Genomic DNA, 18,731 nt, shown 5'->3' with positions numbered 1-18,731 from the left:
TCTGTTTGGGAATTATTATTTTGTTATCTTTTATATTTAATTCTCTTTATGTCTGTTTGGGAAATGGTGGTATTGGTGAGTCGAGACAAGAAAACAAACTGGATAGGGATTAAAAACAAAATAAATATAAAATTCTAGGAGGCAAATCCAGGTGAGCGAGATAGTGTTCTCTGTGAGGGTAAAAGTGATGTTGTTTGGAAGTAGGAATGGGATTAACAATGGAACAAACAAACTCTAGGAGCTGATTTGGGTGAGCAGAGACAATGTTCTCTGTGATCCATGTGTAAGAAAGGATAATTTACACAAACTTTAATTATATTTTTTTTTAATTTTAGATAAATCTAATGGTTAACCCTCACTAGCAAGTGATGTGAACATTGCTCTTAGACACACTTATTTTTATTTAGAGATACAACTTTATTGTATTTTTCGTGCTGGGAATATAAGTTTTTATGGTACCCTAACTCCCTATAGAGGTATGGGTTGTTATAGCTCTTATCCAATCATTTCGAATAGAAGGATCAAAGCACACAGCTCCTCCACATGATCCACTCGATGGAATAAGAGGTTTAATGCTTAACATCTGATATATTTTTCTTTTATTTATTTACCGATCATGTATATATATCAATGTCATTGATTGATTTGCATTCAATTTTTATTAAAGGATATGGTAGATCACTTTCTTGTAGTAGCATATGAATTGAAAGGAGATTTTGGTTGTGATCCAAATTATTTCTATGATATGGTTTGCACCTTCGTGGTTGAATATGAAATCATCTTATTAGATATGGGTAAAGCTTTGTATGTGTACATAATATATATCTCAATATAGATATGAGTAGTTATTAACAATATATGATTAATTGATGGGTTTTAGTTATCTGGTCTTCTTCTCTTAATTTGCAGGGACAAAGTATCTAATGCGGATTTTTCTAAGATTTGTGCACTTTACATCAAGATTAAAGGAGCCTCCTCAAGGTATATAAGTAATACTAATTATCACAAATCAAAACTCTTTAATTTGGAGTATTTATGTGTGTTATTATTGATCTTATAATATATATTTAATGATAAAATTTATCAAGCACAATTTTTGCTAGTAAAAATTCATAGATTTTAATAGTTAAATGATATGTCATGGGATGTATAGTTTGATTTGAACTCATACTCTTATAGATAAGGATAAATATACTTAGATATCTATCCAAAAAATATATAATTATTAATTTAATTAACTATATACGTGTATACTTAATTAATTAAATAATTAGTTTAATAGTTTATGTGTTTCTTCTTTTATAGGAGATTATAAGTTCGAATCAGATTATATTTTTATAGGTATCATCGTTTGAAAGTTATTTGTATCGTAGTAATTAGTGTATATCACTTAACTAATCTTGGGTGAAACTGTATTTTATGTGTATTCGTACTTGGAGATCATTTGTATTGTGTTATTCTTGTGCATATCACTTAATTAATAGATGTACCTAATTTTTACTTTTTACAAAATAATTAGCTAATATTAATTGTAGCCTTCGCGCTTGTCAAATGGCATTGAAATGTAAGGAATTCGTCAAGGCATTTGATAAAAAGAATAAGGAAAAGTAAGCTTTTATATACAATTGAGGTCATAAATCAATTAACAGTCTTTATATATTCATGTGGTAAACGAATTTTATACTTAATTTTTATTACAGATATTACTAATATATCTCTTTAAAGAGTTTTCTTTTTTTTTTTCAAATTTCTTTATTGGAATAAAAAAGTGCATGGATGCATTAGATGCAATCAAACGTGAATTCTCATTAGTGAAGGAAAAAATGAAAATCCTTCTTAAGGTAATATTTTATTTTACATATTCTATAACATTTTATTTTCATGTATATCTTTTTTTTTTGGACATTGTAAAAATTTTAACTGAATTTAAATTTGCTTACTTATACAGCATGAGTTTTACTTCATTGAAAATCTATTTTATAGGCTGCATAATTATAGCTATTAATAATTAAAACAATATGATAGTAGTTAAAACTCTTACGTTCTATTTAAAATTTATGAATTTAACTTTTATTAAAAATGTAGAATATTTTATACTATATAAGTCTGTAAATTTCAATTCAATTAAAATTTTTACGAAATCTATAAAAGAAAAAGATATATATGAAAATAAATTTTATAAAATATATAAAATAGAATATTACCTCAAGAAGGATTTTTATTTTTTCCTTCATTATTGAGAATTCATGTTTGGCTGCATCCACTGCCTATGTACCTTTTTAAAAAGATTTAAATTTAAAAAAAAAAAACTTAGTGAAGAAATATATTATTAATATGTACAATAAAAAATAAGTACTAAATTTATTTACTATATTCACTAATTGATTTGATTTATGACGCTGTCAATTATGTATGAAAGTTTACCCTTCCTTACTCTTTTTATCAAATGCCTTGACACGTGTGTATATATATATAAACACAATTCATATATATGATGGTGTATGAACAATCATATGTGGCCCCAATAAGTTTGAAATTCATTTGTGATCGGTGGTCGTGTTTACTCACTAAGTCTTATCTTGGTGGCGATCTTCATGTCCTCTGTCAAAGGCAGTTGGATAAACGCTTCAACGAAGCTGCTACCTAGTATATACTTACAACAACATTAATTATCTGTATCTATAAATATATATTATATGATTATACAAATTGTTAAATTATTATTACGATATTCAGTGCAATTAGTATCGTGATATACGTACATACATTATCTATATACACTCGCACACACATGTATATGTATTGATAAATTGAGAAGGTTATGTATATATATATATAGACACACACATTATATATTTATATAATTCCCAATTATAAGTATCTTCTTTGAAGTTTTTAACCTTTCCCCTTTGCACCTTCTTGATTCTATCATATTTCTGCATAAATATATATATATATATGTATATATAGATAACATCTTCATTTTCATCTTTATTAATTAATAAAATCTTCTTTTCATATTTTAATATGATCCAAAAATGTTAAAGTATAAGAGCCAAATTCAAATGTGAAGGAATTTGGTTTACAATTTCATGAACTTATTTATATATTCATAAATTAAATATATTATATATTTTTATAATATGGGTAATATTACAAGAGATAATTATATTTCTTAAATGTTTTGTTAAATATATTAAATAGAATAAAGTATTAAAATTTTCAACAAGCTATTCGCATAACTTATCAAACTCAATTTTATATATTTCGAACTTATTTAAATTTATTCATTTATTTTTTTTCAAAAAGATTTGTGACCTTATCCTTTTTGCACAGATTTTATGCATATGAAGTCATAGTGGTCATAGAATACTTAAACATGATGGGAATAGTTTAGTGCGATTGAAAGCCCAAAAACGTGTTAGTAAGATTTGACGACCACATTTTGTTGACTGACTTCAATCTCTCACGAAAAGATGATAATTCCACATCAACTATTCACATAATTTTTTAAAATGCATCATCAATCACAAAAACAATTTGTTATCCTGTTGATCAACCCAACTTTTCTAATTCTTCAAGCATTCTACCCAATTGTATCACACCTGCAGTAGCCTCCTACTTACACCCTAGTCAACATAAATAGAAAAAAGTCAACACATCACACAGCTGTGGAAATCATCATAGAGCCAATGAATATCTATCAATGTCTTTTATTAGGACCCACGAGTACTTAGCACCAGAAATTGTGTCTGGTGAAGGGCATGGAAACTTGGCTAATTGGTGGACACTAGGGATATTCATATTCAAAATATTATATGGGACGATACCGTATTAGGGAGCTGACCAGGAGTTGCCCCTAGCAAATATTATGAGTCGAGCACTTGAGTTTCCTATAGAACCCATGGTTTCAGAGCCAGCAAAGGATTTGATCACAAGGCTATTAACTAAGGACCCCACAAGGCAAATGGGGTCCACAATGGGTGCAACAACAATCAAACAGCCCCAATTTTTTGATGGTCTTAATTGGGCACTTTTGAGATGTATAAAATCACCATTTGATCCTTCTCCATATCTTGTAATGAGTTTGTTACATTTGATAGTACTATAGAGAGTTCAGTAGAGTATTACTAGGAAGCAAGAAATTTATTCTTTAATTTAAATGATAAATGTTTTTTTTATGTATATCAAATTTTAATAACTAGACAGAAGTGAGATTGAAGTAATTTATACATTGGAGTAAGAAATTTTAATGAAATTCATGTTGAAAGGTTCAATATTTATAAAAATATATAATTAATGATTTACTGGATCATTTTATCTAACAAATGATACAGCATTTTCAATTATTCTCAATTAATGTCTTTACTTAACCGTCTAGAAGTAATATTAATTTCTCTAATACGTGGTATAAGAGGTAGTAATACTCTTTTTAAGGTATTACTTGGATAAACCGAAATGTATTACATCAAGGTCCTGATAATATCAAATAGCAAAACTCATGGGTCCTTGTGCAATGCTTCATTACTGCTTACCTAATTTGGGATAAACAATGTTAAGGTTCAAGGTTAGTTGAGGATAAGGAAACTTTTGGCTTCTAAAGCTATTTTGAGATACCTATGATGTTACAAGATAGCTTTGTCAAAAGGTTGTGTAAGGTTTTAAAATTGTTCTCACGTTCTAGACCTATCTTAATAAAGACAAAGATGAACTTTTATATTTTTAATTTTTTTTTGTACTCCTTTTTGTTGATAAAAAAGAAAAACAACTCTTTTTTTAAAGTAAAGAAATAGATAGTGTGGGCACGAAATGGACACATGAGTTCCTCTATTTGTCGCGTATTACCTAGCAACATTTCAACTTTTGTAATAGTTTGAATCAACCACTAAAATTATATCATCTATTGTCTAATTTCTAGCTATAATAGGACCATTTTTAAAGGTACCATGTCCAAATTTTATACTTGATGAATATTTTTCTAAAGTTTAGGTTGTTACTTGAGGATGTTTAAGCTTTCATTTCATATTTTGTTTCTTTTCTTCTTAGTTAGATTTAAAAGTTTAATTGAATAGTACATAACTTAGCTAGGAATGTACTAAGGACTATTAAAAGATATATATTTATTCATGAACCTAAGTTTTTTGTTGACTTGCTTGAGCAAAATGGTTTTTACTGTTAATAGATTATGATTTTTTCTTAAAAAAAGTAAATGTTCAAATGGATGTTATTGTATTGACTTACATTATATAAACTAATATCGTACTAGAAAAAAATAAACTAATTTTGTAGGTCAATCAAATAACAAAGTAGAACTTGACTTGAATGAATTATTTAATCTCATGCATATGAATAAATAAAATTACATGCATTTACTGTTTAAAATGCAGTATTTGATGATTGATCAGGAGAGCTGATGCTTTAATAAATAATATGAGGTGATTGATGGCGACTGCAATGAGACGCAACTAATACAAAGATAGAAGCTTCGATGTCTTATAGTAGAGGAGATAAAATTTTCTTTAGGTTTAAGTACATAAAGATGAACAATTTTATTTTCAGCTTTTTATGTATTTCTTTTTGTCGATATAAAAGTTAAATAAATTTTCTTTTCCAAGTAAAGAAATGGATAGGTTGTGCATGAAATGGACAAGTTGCTTCCTTTGTTTGTTGTATATTTAGTTAGCGACCTTTTGACTTTTAGTGACAAAATCTATTAGCTACTAAAATTGTGACATTTATTGTCTAATTTTTAGTCGGATTTAAAAGTAACTTTCATTCCACATTTTGTTTCTCTTCTTTTTAATTGGATGTAAATATGTAATCAGATAGTATATAACATAGCCAGGGATGTAGTAAGGACTTCTAAAAGATATATAATTATTCATGAGTCTTAGTTTTTTGTTCACTTGCTTAAGTAGAATGGTTTTTATCCATGATTTTTTAAAAAAGTAAAAAGTAAATGCCGTATTGGATGTTATTGTATTAACTTACATTGTTTGCTGTCTTATATAGTACCAAAAAGAAATACGACTAAATTTGTGGTTCAGTCAAATAATAAAGTATGATTTAACTTAAATAAATAATTTAATCTCATACAAATGAGGGAATCAAGTAACGTATATTTACCATTTAAAATATAATATTTAATGACTGATAAGAAAAACTATACTTTAATGAATAATGAGAGGTGATGGGTGATGACTATAATGAGATACAACTAATAGAGAGAGAAGTTTTGGTGTCTTGCAAAAGAGGAGATTGAATTTCTTTAGATTGTAGAACACAAAGAAAAACTATTTTATTTCCAGTTTCTTTTATACTTCTTTTTGTCAATATAAATGTTAAATAATTTTCTTTTTCAAATAAAGAAATAGACAGGTTGTGCATGAAATGGATAAGCGGCTTCCTTTATTTGCCACAAATTTACGTTGCGGCATTTTTACTTTTTATGACAATATAAATTCACTGGTAAAATTTCATCGTTTATTGTCTAATTTTCAACAGCAATTAACTGTTCACAAAGTTGTCAATATAATGCCTTTTATCAGTTGAAGTAGTTTATTTGGAAAAAAACCATCTTTGGTTTTTATATAATATTAAAATGGATTAAATTAAACTCTTGTTTTTTATAAAAAAAATTACTTTTTTCAGAAAAATGTTGGCAAGATTGATCAAAACTTGTCACACAAAATTCAAAAATATCCAAGTTTATTAATGCATACAATATTGGTAACCTAAAAATTAATCACTAGAAATGACCTAGATTATTAGCAATCTATTATAAATACTAAACTCATTATAACTCTCCACTGCTTTTGTGAGTACTGCAGATTCGAAAAAAAAAACAATATCCCTCTCGACAAAACCATATTTCTCTTCTCCAATAGTTTCGAATAGGATGGATCGAAGCACACAGCTCCTCGACATGATCCATTTGATAGAACAAGAGATTTAATGCTTAACATCTTATCTATTTTTCTCTTATTTATTTATCGATCATGTATATATATCCATATTGTTGATTGATTTGCATTCGATTTTCTTTAAAGGGCATGGTCGATCTCTTTTTTGGAATAGTATATGAAATGAAAGAAGTACCTGGTTGCAGTCCTAATTATTTCTCTGATCTGCTCTCCACCTTCGTAGCTGAATTGAAAATCACGTTATCAGAATGGCTAAAGCTTTGTATGTGTACATAACATATATCATGATATAGATCTAAGTAGTCATTAACCACGTTTGATTAGTTAATGGTTTTTAATTATTTAGTCTTCTTCTCTTAATTTGCAGGGACAAAGTATCTAATGTAGATTTTCCTAAGATTTGTAAACTTTGCTTCAAGATCAAAGAAGCCTCCTCAAGGTATATAATTAATACTAATCATCAAAGCTCAAAACTCTTTAATTTAGAGTATTTATGTGTATTATTATTAATCTTATAATATGTATTTAATAATAAAAATTCTCAAGTAAAATTTTTGTTTGTAAAAATTCATACATTTTAATAGTTAAATGATATATCATGAGATATATAATCTGATTTGAACTCATACTCTTATAGATAAGGATAAAAGTACATAGACATCCACCTAGTAGATAAATAGTTAATAATTTAATTAACCAAATATCTATTTATATTTGATTGGTATATGTGTATACTTAATTAATAAATTAATTAGTTTAATAGTTGAGACATTTCGTTTTTTACAAGAGGTCATAAGTTCGAGTCAAATTATACTTTTATTTGTTCTATCATTTGAAAGTTACTTGTATTGAATTGCAATTAGTGTATATTGCCTAATTAATCTCGAGTGAAAGTATACTTTTGTGTGTATTCTTACTTGAAGATTATTTGAATTGCGTTATGATTGATGTATATAACTTAATCAATAGATTTACACAATTTTTATTTTAAAAAATATTAGTTGATTTTAATTGCAGTCTTAGTGCTTGTTGAATGGCATTAAAATGTGAGGAATTCATTAAAGCATCTGATAAAAAGAGCAAGGAAAGGTAAGCTTTCATCCATAATTGACGTCATAAATCAATTAACATATCTCTTTTTTGTGTTTTTTTCTAAATTTTTTTAATTTTTTTTTAAAAAAGGTGTGTAGTAGCATTGGATGCAATCAAAATGAATTCACATTGGTGAAGGAAAAAATAAAATCCTTCTTGAGGTAATATTTTATTTTATATATTTTGCAAAATTTTATTTTCATATATATATTTTTCTCTTATGGATTTTGTAAAAATTTTAACTCAATTTAAATTTATAGACTTATACAGTATTTGTTTTACTTAATTGAAAATCTATTTTGCCAGCTACATAATTATAGCTATTAATAATTATAATGAATTATAAAAATATGGCAGTAGTTAAAACTTTTGTGTTTTATATAAGATTTACGAGTTTAAGTTTCACGAAGATGTAAAGTTTACATTTTAATAAAAATTAAAACTATTTTTTTAAAATATTAAACATTGTAGATTTTGATTTTAAAATCTTTATTGTTATTATTATTATTTTTCACTGAATGGGGTATGTACACTGATGCAGTTGGAAACAAGCACTACCCCTCGTAAGTGCAAGCGCACTCGTTTAAATTAAGATAAAGTTGGGAAACTCATGGGTCCTTGTGTGGTGCTTTAGGATTGCTTAGCTAATTTAGGATAAACAATGCTAAGGTTCAAGGGTAGTTGAGGATAAGGAAACTTTTGGCTTCTAGAGTTATTTTAAGATACTTATGAGGTTACAAGATAGCTTTGCCAAAAGGTTGTGTAGGGTTTTAAAGTTGTTCTAGTGTTCTAGACATATCTTAAAATAATTATGAGGTGTCGAGCTGTATTAGGTCTTACTAAAGCTCTACAACTGCGGTGTTACATCTAAATCTAAAGGTTTTAGTCTTTTCTCTTTTTTTTTAATGTTATGTCGCACTAAGATATAAATTTTTTGTCCTAAAATTTAATTTAGTATAGATTTTATTTTACTTAGTTATATGGCAAATTTTGTACCTAGTATAAATTTTATACTTGATGAATATTTCTTTGAGTTTAGGTTATTACTTGAGGATGTTTAAGCTTACATTCTGCATTTTGTTTCCTTTCTTTTGAGTTGGATTCAAAAGTATTATATGAATAATGCATAGCTTAGCTAGAGATGAGTAAGGACTTCTGAAAGATAGATAATTGTTCATGAACCTCAGTTTTTGCTTCACTTACTTGAGAATGATAGTTTTGGTCTCTTACTTGAGCATGATTTTTTTATTGTTAATGAATAATGATTTTTCCTTAAAAAAAAAATCATAGTTGATTCAGTGCCAAAAACAAATACTATTAAATTTATATTTCAATCAAATAATAAAGTAGAACTTAATTTGAATGAATTATTTAATTTTATGATAAATAAGTGAATTGAATGATGTATATTTATTGTTTAAAATGTAGTATTTGATGACCAATTATGAGAATTAACTCTTCAATGAATAATTAGAGGCGATTGATAGTGACTACAATGAAATGTAACCAATAGAAAAATTTGCAACAGACAAAGATGAACTATTTTATTTTTAATTTTTTTTTGTACTCCTTTTTGTTGATACAAAAGTTAAACAACTTTTTTTTGGTACTCCTTTATAGTGTGCTTGTCCTCACTAATAGATATCTCCTTCGTTTGCACATCCACTTTACTTATCATTAGCCATGTGATTCAGAGAAAAGAAAAAGCAGAGAGAAAAAGAAAAGATAGTAGAAAAATAAGAGAAAATTTAGATATAGAATTAAAAATAATCAAATGAAATGAATAAATAAAACAAGGGGACAAGATGAGAAAAAAAGAGCAAGTTGAATTTTCATATAATTTCTTATTTATTTATAATGATCCACAATTATCCAAAACAAAATTAAATATGATATATACAATTACATTATTATTGGTTGTGTGGAGATATTGAAACCACACGACATTGTCTTCTCTTTTTCCAGATTTTTCTACTCTCAAACATTGCTTCGATACAAACCCACTTTTTATTTCATGTAAGGTATGCACTTTTTTTCTTTTATTTTCTCGATTTAGTTTTAGAGTATGTTCATTTTTAATATCACTTCATCTGGGTTTGGATTTAAGCTATGATATTTTTTTTCTTCTTTCGGAATCCTTGATTTATGAATGGTCCAATTAGTAGGACTTTTGTTAAGTTCTATCATGAATTGACTGGTTATTTCGATGCTTTTTGTTGTTTTTTACAAAAAATTTGCATCACTGTCTCGTAATCATCAGCTTTTGGCTTTTGATGAGTTTTTCTCACCGTTTGAGTACTCCTATTATCTGAATTTTGGGTATTAGAAGATAATTCTTCTCTGGTTCCTAAAAATAAAGGGGAAGAATTGATGTATTACATATATTTGTAGCATCATTTCTGTGACATGCCAAATGCTACTTGAGGCAATGGGTATCAGATACAGAAACAGAATTACGAGTGCATGATAAAATTTTATGCAGCGGAATAAATTAATACAAATCCCTTACAATATATATGAGTTTCATTTACATATATATAACTGAGGTTAGAAATGGCTACAAAATATAAAGTCAAAATACAAATGAGGGCCACTTCTTTCACTATGCTACTGGACTCATCAGAGTGCGAGAATGATCATGCACTCAAGTTTTCTGGATCCACAGGATCCTCATAAACCTCAATAGGTAGGTCAACAGGTAGTTCCTCAATTTCTTCCTCATCGGGGGGGAGGGGGAGGGGCATAGAAAGAGTGAGTTTCATATACTTAGTAAGGAAAGAAGTATTTAAATAATATCGCAAGGTTTTAAAAGTAAATTATTCTAACATAAATGCTTATCATTTGGCTACTTTGTAGACCTATCTTACATTATGAAAATAATTTATTTATTAGAGAAAACTGCACGTTGATAGAAGCAAAACAAACACACATCAGACCAAATAATAGAGAAAATCAAATAAATCATGAAATGCTCAGATTTTTGTGTCATGGTTTTTGATTTTGTTACAATTTTCATTTCTGAAGGCAGATAGAGATTTTTAACTACCCATGTGGAATGACCGAATCATATATAGATAACAACAATTTGCTCAGGCACATTTCCAGCTTGTCAAACCATGATACGATCTATGACTACAGCCGTACCGACCATAGTGATCCTATCATATATTCTATAGTCATGATAGTACTTAGCCAAAGGTGACCCCTAACAGATATTTGTGTCACCGCTCTCGTCGAAGGGTACGCCATCATCCATAGGGAGCAGTCCTCTTATGTCTTTCCAGACCAGATGAGGGAGGGAAAAACAGATACCCTAAATGGGGTTAGGGAAACAGATACCTCTCAGAGATAAAAAACCTAATGAGACACTTGATGCATTATACATGTCTATACATACTTCAAATAATTCATTCTTCATTCCACATTTTTTTTCTTTTTTTTCTTTTTTTTTTATTTTCTAGGTAACAACACTGACTTCAGATTATTATATGCAAATCATCAAGTGTTTATAAATCAAATAACATGCTTGAAATTAAGAATAGTTCAACTTATTAGACCTATGAACATAAAAACATGCAAAACAGGAAAAATCAAAATTATTATATTTAATAATTTTTTTATCTAAAAATATTTCTTAAGATGTTTAAAGAAATACTAAATTCCTTAACGAAACCTTGATAATTTCTTCTACACCATTCTTCTTTATTTTTCTCCTTCTCTCTCTAGAGTATTCTCTCTCTAATTCTTGAAAAATAGAAGAATGGAAGTTTGTGGAAGAATGAGAAGGGAAGGCCCTATTTATAGAAATTAGGAATCATCAGATTCATGCCAAATGGTGAAATTCAGTGAAGAGAGAGAGGAAAAAGATGCTCGACATGAAAAACGAGGGAGGAGAGTCTCCTTTGCTGGCGGCGCACTGCCTGAGGTGGCAATGGCCCGCCTAGTGCGCTGTAAGCTAACCTATTGGCGCACGACCCTCTTGCCGCGTACGTAGAATCTAGCCTCCTCGTGTGCAGGCCTATTGCCTGTAGGCCCTAGGCGCATAGTTGCCTATTTGCGCAAGCCTATTGGGCGGACGGCATGCGAGGTGACGTACAGAGGGCTCGCTTGCGCGTGATAAGATGCGTGCAGGGTTTGACCCCGCACCGCGCATGTGGATGGGACATATGCTCTGTGCACACGTCCTGCCCCACTGTACACATGCGCGCGTACAGTGCGCAGGCGCCCGCGCAGGTAGCTCCCTTCCCCGCAGGATTTTTCCATGGGATTTTTCCCGTTTTGTTGCTTTTCACAAATTTCATTTTTTTCTTTTTTTTTTGTACTAAATAAAATAAAATGAAATTAAATATACTTAAATAAAAATAGAATTAATTAAGATAAAATTAAATAAAATCAAATTAAAATCTACAAAATTCACGAATTACGATAGTAATTTGCAGAGTAAATTAAATGAGTTCAATGCGTCCTAAAGACCAGGATAAATATGGTTTTTCAAATTAATTAAGCACAATGATGAACGGGATGTTACAATTTCATTAGTCTTCCTTGAGTGTCAAAGTTTATTTTCTTTTTTATTGTTGAATTTTTGGCTTTTGGGCTGAATGTCTAATTTAGTCGAAAGTTTTCACTAAAATACTTGCAGTGAATCTAATGCCTTGATTTGTTCATTTTGCTTGTTTTTTGATTTAAAGTTAATCATTCTTGAAATCAAAGTGGACGAAGATGTTTTTTCGATCGGGTCAGGAATCTCTTGGGTGCAGTTTGATCAAATAAGGGTTTGAGGTTTGAGAGGTTATAATTATTTGATTAGCATTATGTCTATGGGAGCTTCTGGGGCAGTTTTGCCCGTTTTATCTGGAACTATTCCCTGTCCTTTTAATTCTGATCCATGTTTTAGCAAATTGGATTCAATATTTCATCCTAAATGAGTTGTAAATTTTTTGAAAAAAAGGGCACAGAGGTATAAACAATTTTTCATGTGTCCTACTATGCCACTAGGTTTCATGGGATCCCAACTAGTTAAGGGGTTAGGAAGTGGATTGCATAGGAATAGAACAACAAACAGGTTCCAGCTTCTAAGCTGCAAATTACAACATGATGAAAAGTTTGGGGGAACAACTATCGAAAGAAATGGAGCATGGTTTGTGGATAGTGCTAATGAACTAAATTAAATAATAGGGGATACAAACTGAGTGTTCTGGAATTTGGGGATGTTAAATAATTGAAACAGTAAAAGGAGAGTTTAACATCTAATTGTACAGCTGGACCAGTTACGACAAACTTTCAGAAGGCCATTATAGATTCTATTGAGGATGATGCATAGGACCTATTGCGTGACTCTGTGGCTTATTACTGTGGGAGTCCTATTGGAAATATTGCCGCCAATGATCCCACCAGTTCCAATATGTTAAATTATGATCAGGTCTTTATCCGTGACTTTATACCTTCTGGCATTGCCTTTCTTTTGAAGGGAGAGTATGACATTATTCAGAATTTTATCTTTCATACCCTTTAGTTGCAGATAATGTGAAATTTTATTAGTAGGATCGCATTTGCTTTTTATTCTGGCAATTAATCATTTACAAATAGCAGTTTGGACTAAAACACTTTTTTGCTTGCTTCTGTAAATTAAGAAGTGCAACAGATACACGTGATATGCATCTTTCTTTTTGTTGTTCATATCTCAGCTGGGCTTTTCCAAGAAATCCCTCTACTGATTAGGCACTTTTTGATTATGAAAAAAATATCATATAAGAGAAATGTATTTTTTCAAATAAGCATCCATCTAATTTGTTCATAAGTAGTCCACATAGTTAAACCTCTATCAATGAGTTCACTTTCAAATCTGGCTATCAAGATAATTCCATAAATTCTTAGTAACTGGTTTTTATGTGTGGTTGAATGTACACAGGACAGCATGTGCCTTTTCTATAATATTTTTACAAGATTATGATTATGTTAATGAATCTTCTTGATATGTAACTATATTGTGAATAAAATTGACTACTTGTTTCATAGTTGCGAGAATGTGACTATTGGCACCTAAAAAACCCATGCAGTGATGTAATTTAGAAAATGCTTTGAGTACTAGGTAAATCTGTGCATGAGCGATCCCTAGTGGGGCCATGACCATCCGATAAATTATATCCTAGTCTCTTGCTCACCTCAAACATAATTGATATGTATTTTGTTTTTGACTTTCTTTACAGAGCTGCGACAAATGATGGACTGTTAGAGCCCTTATCAGAGGTTGATGCCGACTAGTTTCATGGTGTAAACTGTTCCCTTGGATTGTGATGATTCTGCTATAGAAGAAGCATTGGATCCTTACTTTGGAGAGGTAGCAATTAGCATTGTTGCACCAGTCTATTCTGGTATGCGGCAAACTTTATATCATGCCAGAAATTGTTCAGAAGATGACATATGAATTGTGTTTGTTTATCATGACGAGTTTTTACTTTTTTTTCCTTTTTCATAATTCCTTTTACCTCTACTTCTTTTGTAGGTTTATGGTGGATTGCGTGCATATGGAAAGTGCTCTGTTGATCTATCTATTCAGGAGAGAGTTGACGTGCAAACTGGAATTAAAATGATATTGAAGCTTTGTCTTGCTTATGTTTTTAACATGTTTGCTACATTCTTGGTGACTGATGGTTTTTGCACGATTGGAATTCATGGTCATCCTCTCAAAATCGAGGTGATTAGTTCTCCTGGTATTGAAGTAGTATTTTTTTAATTTAGAATATAGAATTAGTATGTGGAATGAGGAATCATCAAGGCATATTCATTTTTTTGTTCTAACAGTTGTTTGAATAGCCATATGTGCCTGTCAATTGTTTATTTCAAGCAAGGGAAAAATTGCCTTTATGGTTCATTTGAAATGCCAATGGACATTTGGTATTCAGTTTTTGCTTTTTTTGGAGCTTGTGACTTTTGTAGCAAAAGAGTGGGGGTACAAAATAATTTAGCGCATGGTGTAATAAGAGCTTGTTCTAGCAACTGTGCTGGAAGTGAAATTATAAAACTAAATCATTTTGGGAAATAACAGTGGAAGTTTAAAAATAAAGCTAGGATTAAGTACTTGACAAGCTTGAGTTAAATTGATATCATACTTGGTGCTTCTCAAGTGAGTTTCTGGCAGGTGTAATAAGTATATGATTCCAGTCTGGTCGATTCAGAAAATGTTCAACTATTGGAATTGTTACTCATTGTATTTTTGGTTATTTTCGAATGATGCAACTCCCCAGAATGGTGGAGATTGTATAGTTTATAGCATATATTTTTGAGATAGTTCATAGCTTACATGTTTGACACCATGGAGATCTGGTTTCTTCATTAAGTATGTTTGTAACATATTGGTGGAAACAGCAGATTATGATCTGACTCACTAGCCTATATGAATCGGCCATTATTTAAATTTATAAGTTGGTAACAGAGAGATCTTATTTGTTTACCTTCTTTTCTTATGGTATCTCCAGTTAATCCCTTTTTTTTTTTCTTGTAGGCACCATTTTATTCTGCCGTACTTTGTGCACATGAAATACTTACTCTAGAAGATGGTTCAGCTGATCCTATCTTGGCACTGAATAATCGCCTACTTGCTCTTTCATTCCACATCAGTAAGTATTATTGGATTGATTTGCGAAAACTGAATGAGATTTATCATTACAAGACTGAGGACTACTCATATGATGTAGTTAATAAGTTCAATATTTACCCATATCAAATTTCTCCTTGGTTGGTAGAATGGATGCCCAATAAAGGAGGTTATCTAATTGGAAACTTACAGCTAGCACATATGGATTTCTGATTTTTTTCTCTAGGAAACATGCGGTTTGTTGTAAGCAGTCTGGCAACAGCTAACCAGTCACATGCCATGCTGGATCTTATTGAAGCGAAATGGGCAGATTTGGTAGCAGACATGCATTCAAGATATGTTATCCCACTCTTGAAGGTCAAGAGTGGCAAATAATCACTGGTAGTGATCCTAAGAACATGCAAGATATCTGCTCTTGTATTATTTATTTATGATCTATTTCTTCATTATCGTCAGCCTTTCTCATTACATTTCCTTCTGATGTAGGCCTTGGTCTTACCAAAATGGTGGTTCTTGGCCAACTTTGCTATGGCAGGTTAGTTTGTTATGCTTAAATATTCTCTCTGCAGCTAATGTTTTGTTCATTGTCCCAAAGAACCCTTTGTAGCAGTTATATTTAGGGATAAGTTTCCTGAGTTGTCATGCTTGAATCCATATTGGATATGGCACCTTGTTGATGTTTTATAAAATAAAGCAATAATGAAGGAATGTTGGCAGTTTTGGAGAAGAGAGCTTTGTTGAACTCAGACTTGCTGCAAATTTACTACAACAGCAAAGAAAAATATAATAGACAAGAAATGAAAGCAGTAGGAAAATAAAAATATTAATCAAAACATTTAATGGGTATGAACTGTTGCTGGAATTTTAAGTGCAATGGGATGATATATTCAGCAACTAGAAATGCCTTTTAAATAGGCTTTACAACTCAACTAAAAACAGAAAAAATAGTAGAATAATTTGCCACTCAAATTCTATCACTACTGACAAAACATCAGAAATTTTAGGAGATAAATCAAAAATTCAGTCAAATATCCAGCTGTCAATATTGAATTAGTCTTCAATACTCCCCATTGATTCAAAGTTGCAAAAACCAAGCAGATTTCTCAAGTAGACATGCTTGTCGTAGGAGAGATTTTGAAAAAATATCAGCTACCTACTCATTGGTATTGCAATACTGTAGTTTAATTGACCCATCTACCACAAGATGACAGATGAAGTGAACTTGAATATCAACATGCTTTATTCTCCCATGATAGACTGGATTCTTGGACATAACAATTGTTGTTTTGTTGTCATAATAAATAGTAGTTTCTTCATTTTTCTCTTGACTGAGATCTACCAAAATTCTTCTAAACCATATTGCTTGATAAGCTGATGTCACTGCAGCTGCATATTCTGCTTCTGATGAAGACAGAGCTGTTGTAGCTTGTTTTTTTGAGCTCCAGGCAATAGCTACTAATCCGAGATTGAATATGTAACCTGAAGTGCTCTTTCTATCCTCCAAGCAACCAGCCCAATCACTTTCACTGAACCCAGCCAGTCTGAAATATGATATTTTCTCATACCACAACCCATAATCAAGTGTTCCAGCCATATAACGCAATACTCGTTTGGTTGCCCCTAGATGATGCATTGAAGGGTTGTGCATAAACCTGGAAATTAGTCCAATTGAAAAAGCTCTATCTGGCCTTGAATGGGTCAAGTAAATTTACCCATCAACAAAGCTTTCAAAGTGGCTTGTGTTAGCTTGTTAAGTTCCATCAACAAGCTACAACTTCTCATTCAAATTCATTGGTGCTGCTGCAAATTTACAACTAAACATGCTGAATTTTGTAAGTCACTTGCATATTTTCCTTACGACATAAAAATTCCATCTTCAACTTGCTTCACCTCTAACCCAAGAAGATAATTCAGCAAACCCAAATTTGACATCTCAAATTTCCTTTTCATGCACAACTTGAACTCATTAATAAGAGAAGAAGATGAAACCATATATATCATGTCATCAACATGAAGGCAAACAATGAGGGAATCATTTTTACCTTGTGTTTTAAAGTAAAGAGTGTGTTCATTCTTACTTTTCTCAAAGCCATTCTCCAAAAACTATGACTCAATTTTGCTATACCATGCCCACGGAGCCTGCTTTAAGCCCTAAAGAGCCTTCTTTAACTTGTACACTTGCTCCTCTTTCCCATGAACTACAAAACCTTCAGGTTGAGAGACATACACTTCCTCATCCAGCTCTCCATTTAAGAATGCTGACTTGACATCAAATTGGTAAATAGGCCAATTTAATTGAGTAGTTAAAGCTATTAGAATTCTCACTGTCTCAAATCTTGTAATCGGATAAAATATTTTATCATAATCCACACCTTGTTGTTGTGCATAGTCTTTCACCACAAGCCGTGCTTTGTGTTTTTGTATGCTGTCATCTGCTTGAAATTTTGTTCGAAACACCCATTTTACTCCAATAGCTTTCTTGTCTTTCGGTAGATCCACCAAATCCCATATTTCATTTCTACGAATTGCTTCAAGTTCTTCCATCATTGCATGATGCTATTCTTCCTTCTCAGCTGCTTCTTCTAGTGGATTAGTTACAAATAAGGCTTGTGAAGCCTCGTAAATTTCAGCTAATGGCTTGAATTTTCTTGGAGGAGTATCATCATCGGATGAACTTTTACTACTAGAACTTGAAGAAGTGGAGGCTGATGGAGTTGAAGAAGGTGAGCTGGAAGTATTTAAAGGAGTTGGTTGTTGTCCATTAGTTAGTGGAGCTTCATTTTCAAGTGGAACTTCAAACTAAATGCTATCTAATTTTTTTTTCCAAACTCCAACTTGCATCTTCATCAAATACAACATTCCTACTAATAATTATTGTTGTGATGTGAACTCACTAGCAAGTGCACTAGTTCGAACACGTACCATAGCGATAAATTCGTATATCTTCCCTTGAGGACTAATATAACAATTACTAGAATCACAACTAATTGATAGTATTTGGCCAACAACTAAGAGAATGAATATAAATTAAAACTTAATAACAAAAAGAAACAATGAATTCAGATTAATTAACAATCAAGATATAATAATAGTCAAGATCTTAGAATCCACCCTAAGTT

General features: G+C 30.7%; 1 pseudogene; it reads left to right on the top strand.

Moving 5' to 3' along the window:
* Nucleotides 1-670: 670 nt before the first annotated feature.
* LOC110825007 (neutral/alkaline invertase 3, chloroplastic-like) overlaps nucleotides 671-18,731 on the top strand; it is a 41,562-nt pseudogene continuing 23,501 nt past the window's right edge.

Source organism: Carica papaya, chromosome 9, assembly GCF_054855325.1.
Source record: "Carica papaya isolate Zhongbai chromosome 9, ASM5485532v1, whole genome shotgun sequence".
NCBI classification, from domain to species: Eukaryota; Viridiplantae; Streptophyta; class Magnoliopsida; order Brassicales; family Caricaceae; genus Carica; species Carica papaya.
This window is presented reverse-complemented; position numbering and strand designations above follow the sequence as displayed.